Source organism: Pezoporus flaviventris, unplaced genomic scaffold, assembly GCF_033815535.1.
Source record: "Pezoporus flaviventris isolate CSIRO_AGI_PZ_B2104156 unplaced genomic scaffold, CSIRO_AGI_Pfla_v1 ptg000188l, whole genome shotgun sequence".
NCBI lineage: Eukaryota > Metazoa > Chordata > Aves > Psittaciformes > Psittacidae > Pezoporus > Pezoporus flaviventris.
In genome coordinates, this window is record NW_026892736.1 from 2460406 (window position 1) to 2466405 (window position 6000).

A 6000-nucleotide genomic window follows, 5' to 3' on the forward strand; every position below is an offset into this window, starting at 1 on the left:
TGAAGTTCTCAGGCAGGAGGGCTCTAATAGAGCATTTCTCATCACAACCCACATGGTGTACGCGTGCTCAAGGCTGAATGTTTGCCTCATCTCATGCTTTAGTCCATCGACTGTCATGTGAAGTGATCGCAAAGAACTGCCTGTTCTCACCATCACTCCCTGCTTCACTGGAGGCTGCGGTTTGTTCCCCAACTATGAGCATAAGTACGAACAGAGCTGCCCGTGAGAGGAACAGAGCGTGCATGCAGACGCAATCAGGAATGTTCTCCACATTACCACGCTGCTCTGTTTGCTTCCTCTCGTGAGGAGGCTCCAGAGAATTGCTTCTTGTTCATTCATTGAAGTCTGAAGAGGTTATGGCCCACATAAAGAGCTCGCAACATGCTCATGTGTATACCCAACACAATGCTAACCGGTAATTGGAAACAGGAAAGGTCAACAGGTTTTTGCACAGCAAATCTGAGCATCAAGGTAAACCATTGCACCCAGCAATGTTCATGGCATTGCAGTGGCATAAACAAAAGGAACCTGTGATTGCAGCAAAGGTCCCTGGCCTGAACTGGGAAGTCTTCATCATGCAAGAAGAATAACTAGTGTTTCTACGAGGCCAGCTCATGGTTGCACAAAGACCCACTGCAGGACTTTACCTCACGGTCACCCCGCTTGCAAATAGCTGTTCTTAATTGCTCCCATTGAACTCTGTACAGCTTCAGACTTTGCTGCTTTTATTTCCCTTAAAGTACTCACATGTGGCTCTCAATTTGTTCCTTTTCCAAAATGAAAGGTTTATTTGCAGCAGTGAAGAATTACTTTGTCAATAAATTTATGTTCCATTAGGAACTTGTCTATGACTCTATGAATGCCTTTCACCTTTGCTGGGCAGAGCAGCATGGACTTTGACTTACCAAGGGTCTATAGTCAAAACTAACTATAGAGGACAGTGTGCATTCTGGTGACCATGGATCAGGGGACAGCAGCCCTGAACCTGATTCCAGTTTCTGCTATTTGACCTGAATTATGATTTTGGCTCAATCAGTCTCTTCTGCCTCCTACACCTCAGAGGTGTGCCTTTTTAGCATGTAAATGCTTTTGGGTCATGATTATCTCTCTAGTACTTGCATTTCTTCTGCCACAAAGGAACTTGATTTGTCAGAGGTTCTGCAGGAATGAATATGAACTCAAATAATTAAGGAGAAAAAAGGCCTGGAAGGCTTTTTAAGGGTTATCTTGTTCAAGCACCTTGCCTTGAGGTAGGACTGTCTTTTTCTGACCCACACTGGCAGATAAGTGGCTATGTGCCTCCTTCTTAAACTTCTTCCCCCAAGAAACAAGGGACGGGACAAGAGGAAACGGCCTCAAGCTGCCCCAGGGCAGGTTTAGATGGAGCTGAGGAACAATTCCTGCCCCAGAGGGTGCTCAGGCATTGGAACAGGCTGTTGGGAGCAGTTGGACTGGGTGAGCTTAAAGGGCTTTTCTAATCTGATTCATGATTCTTCCACAGAGTGACTTCACAGCTTCACCAGGCAGTGAATTACATGCTTCCTCTTCAGCTTGTTAAAAAGAGTTTCTGAATATCCAACCTAAGCACTCTTCACAGCAGTCCAACCCACAACCTCCTGACCTGTCCCTAGTAGGGAGAACAATTTATTCCCTTCTTCTTACCCAAGACCCTACATGATTTTGAAGATGACCAAGCAATTTGATTCTACATAGTCAAGGGCAGTTGTAAGCATACATAGAAATTGTCTGGCTGCGTTGTTTAGCTCTCTGAGTAAAGGCACGGGTGATCTGGAGGTCTTACCTCTGCCAACTGTCTGTAGGCATGTCCTAGTCATTGGAGCACTTCCACTGCCTGTAACACTTACCTGAAGGAAATGGGGTCACCAGATACTGAACAATCACACTGTAATGGGAATATTTCTGGAAAAAGCTGCCATCCCACCCCAGTGCCAGGTCTAGAGCTGGGGTCCTACCCAGGACGTGATGGGGAGCCCTTTCTTCATCCCTGCTTCACCCCATAAACAGGGCCTGATTCTTCACACCCCCAGCCTCCAGGGCCAATGCTGTTACACACAGCATAGCACAAGCTGCTCAGCAAAGACCATGAAAGCCCCAGCAGCTGGAAGCCAGCCCTGATTTACAGCCGGAGCCGCTCCGAGCGTTCGCAGTGTGTTGTGCTGTTACGCAGACCAGAAGATGTGGATTTATGTCTTCTCTGCAGAGAACAAGTGCAGTCATAGCATGCCTCTGCTTTCCTGCTGCTCAAATTACCGCTGTAACAAGAGTTGTTATTTATAAGCAATACACAGTCCTGTAGCTCAGTTTTCAATGGATTTATGCCTGGAGGGTGAACTCCTCTGTGGACTCTCCGGTGACGAATCAGGCGCATGTTTACAGAGCAGCCCTTCCTTCAAGGGTACTTTGCCTCCATCTGGCTGCCTATTTGCACAATATTTGATAAGCACATCTCAGCCTTTGATATCTTCCTCCTTACCAAGTCAGGTCGACTTTGATTTGTAAGTAAGGGAGTTATTAGGGAATGCACAGGATTAGGGGATAAAGAGAAAGATCCACTCAGCACACCTATGCAGACACCACTGGTGTGATCTCTTACCCTTGCACACAGAAGGGTGACCCTCCAAACCATTTATGCTTCAGTATCAACACAGGAGACAGAGAAATAGACCCTTCCCACTGCTGACCATGCCTTAACCTTCTTCATCCTCCTCCTCCCACAGCCCCTTCACTCATGATACACGCATGGTGTGATCAATTCCATCTCCATAAATGACCCGTGAACCCATCTGATCTCTTTGTTGACCTACACCCATTCCTTTTTAGACTCTCTATATGATTTGGGGATGGAAGTTATACTGCTGTAAGTGTTCTACTACTATAGAAAAATGAGCAGATCAGATTGTGAAAGGCTCCAAATGACTGAAAGCAGTTGGTTCAGATGCTGCCTTCAGACGTTTGTTTCTCATTTCTATCACAGTGAAAGTTTTCACTGACACCTTAAACTCTGACAGATTTTCAAGTTTCTGTTGAAAAATTATAAATCCAAAAAGTTGAATTTTTTACAGTTACTGGAAGTTTTAGTTTTCTTCTTCTTAACATTTTTCTGTTGCCAAAAATGGGAAAGGTTTATTTTTTTTTTCAACCAAAACCTCTCTAACACTTGAAGTTTTGACATAAACTAAATATTTTGATGAAAACTGAGTTTCTTTGCTTTTAATGACATCCACGGGATAAAAGACATGTCCCAACAGCTCAACTGCTCTGTGAGAGAGGTTTCTCTTGTAACATCACTGTTCTGATCAGAAGCATATTTCTAGAATGTGTCTACCTAAGATGTTTAACATGCCAGTAACAGCAAAGAGGAATCTCTGCCTATAAATGGATGATTCTGCTTCCACCAGGTTACGAGTTAACAAGTTTGAGTGTTTGATTTTCATCTTTAAACTTACTATTAGTTCAGCTACGATTGGAATCCAAAAGTGTTTTGGAGATCATTCATGGAGGGAATAATTAGTCCTTTGAAATTGCTTCTCTAGGAATACGTCACCTTCTCAGTAAGCTGCTGTCTTTATATAAAGTTTTGATTTCTTTCCAAAATACAGGATAAAGGAAGATGAGGAAAAGATGCAGTATCATATGTGCTATGATAAGGCTTTCCCATCTGGCCTTAATCTACAGGAACAATGGATGAAACATTTATATGTCTATTAATGGGTTAGTAAATCATAGAATGGTCTGGGTTGGAAAGGACCTTAAGATCCTCCAGTTCCAAACCCCTGCCATGGGCAGGGACACCTCACACTAATGCAGGTTGATCAATTTTATTTTGAATAAATAAATGGAACATGACTAAATAAAATCAAATAAATAAATAAAGGCACTTGGAATGATAATATGAGTTGACTGAAATAGTCCTCCATTGTTATCATCAAATTTAACATCTCCAATAATAACATTGAATTTAACAGCTTTGATGAAGGACCAGAATCCTTCAAGTGTGGGCACAGAAGAAAGGGAATAGAAATATGAACATCTGTTGGGGCTGCTGGGGGGTGTTGTATTTGGGGAGAGATGCTTTCAGAAAGCAAGGGGTGATTTGTGGGGGGACAGTAAGAATAGAAGCCATGTTTTCTTGACATCAAATTCCAGAAAGCAGTACCCTCAGGAAGAGTAAATCAAGGGCTGGAAAACAATAGCACCTTGTATGTTAGGAATGTGAGTGGTGACAAGGCGAGGGGAGATAGAAAGCCCTTGCCCTTTGTGGTAAGGTCTTTTGTGCTGAGTGTTGCTGGATTTTGGACCTGTGTGCTACCTCCATCTGTTTGTGAACCAGCCTTTTCTCCTGCATGCATTCCTTCCTTACTGTCATCATGCTCCCAGCACTAGAATGACCACAGCCCAGCTCGTGTATCGCTATAAATACGTGTCAAGGCGATGTCCCCGATGCCTCTTCCTTTTAGCATCGCCAGAAGGGTGGACTGGCAGGCACCACGGTGATGGGAAGAGCCTGAGCAGAGTAGTTTGAGAGAGGATTTAGGAGTGACTTCACCAGTCAGCCCAATCCCAGGGGCTGAAATCACAACAGCTCTTGACTTCGGGCCAAGCTGTGAAGGTGATGGTCTTTGACAGGAGAGCATCTCATCTCCCCAGCTTTGTTTTTGTCCTCCACATAACTGGGTGATGTTCATACCCTGCTCTGAAATTTTAAGAGGCCAAATATTAGCATGGGTTATCTCAAGTAGGAGCTGATGGATAATAAAAAGGAACATTTCCTCCTGCATTTACCTGAATTGCATTATTAGTTCAGCTAATTCTCTTTGTCCCTCCACTGTTCACTTTCAGTGGAAGATCCAGAGCGAAGACCAAGAGCCGGGTGAATGAAAAATACCATTTGTGCGTGTGAGGGAAAGAGCCTCAAAACCAAACTTTGTTTTTTCTCCAGTAAAAATTTCCAGCAAAATGTGTCAGGTTTCTCGTAAAATAACAGCTATGTCACACATCAAAAACTGCCTAAGAAAAATAGGCTTTTGAATAAGGAATGTGGGGTTTCAACACATCCAAATTAAAAATTCTTGCTGAAAACAAGGGAAAATATATATACTGAAAGATTTTCGTTTGGGGGGTGGAGGGGTGTTTCTTTAATTTTTCTCTTTTAAGCATTATAAAGTTTTGCCCAAAAATGAAAGGAAAAAATGATTCCAGTCATTTTCTCGTTGGTCAAAAGGTCATTTTGAAAGCAATTGTAAAGAAATCTCAGCATTAAAAAAACATCAAATCAGCTTCAGTGAACATATATTTTAAAATATAATTCTCCTATTAAAGTTGAAGGCAGCTCACTATTAATACTGGCAGTGATCCAAATACCAGGAATTAATCTGAAAATACATTAGTAAATGCTTTTAAATAATGAATATTTGGGGATCTACGTTCAGTTATACAAACCTTAAAATATATTTATATTTGCATCTGAATAGATGTGCCCTTTGTTAACGGCTAATTGAGAGAGTGGAATTCATGAAATAAACTCTTCATCAGAAATGGGACCTAAACCCGGCCAAGATGTTAGGCAGATGCTTAACTTTAAGCAGACTAACATCCCTGCTACATGTGGGTGATTCATAGTTTTCTGAGTGAACACAGATTTTCTTAATCCAAAGCTGTCCTTTGCTTTTCATGCCTGGAACAAGCTCACAACACATGATGCTACTGGCAGGGTCGTAATGAGCATCATCAGATTGAAGGAAAAAACCCATGTGTCATTAAAAGAACAGCAGAGAAGTAGATCACATCTCACCACTGGGATTCAGATGCTGGAATATCTAGGAATTGCCCCAAAGATCAAGTAATGGGGAAGGCTCTAGGTGCTCCTCAAACATCTCTGAGAGGTTTTGGGGTACTTGTGCAATACCAAGACCTTGTGGCAGTCAGTGCATCAGAGAGGCAAAGGGCTAACTGTGCTGATAGGATTAATGAGTGGGCTGG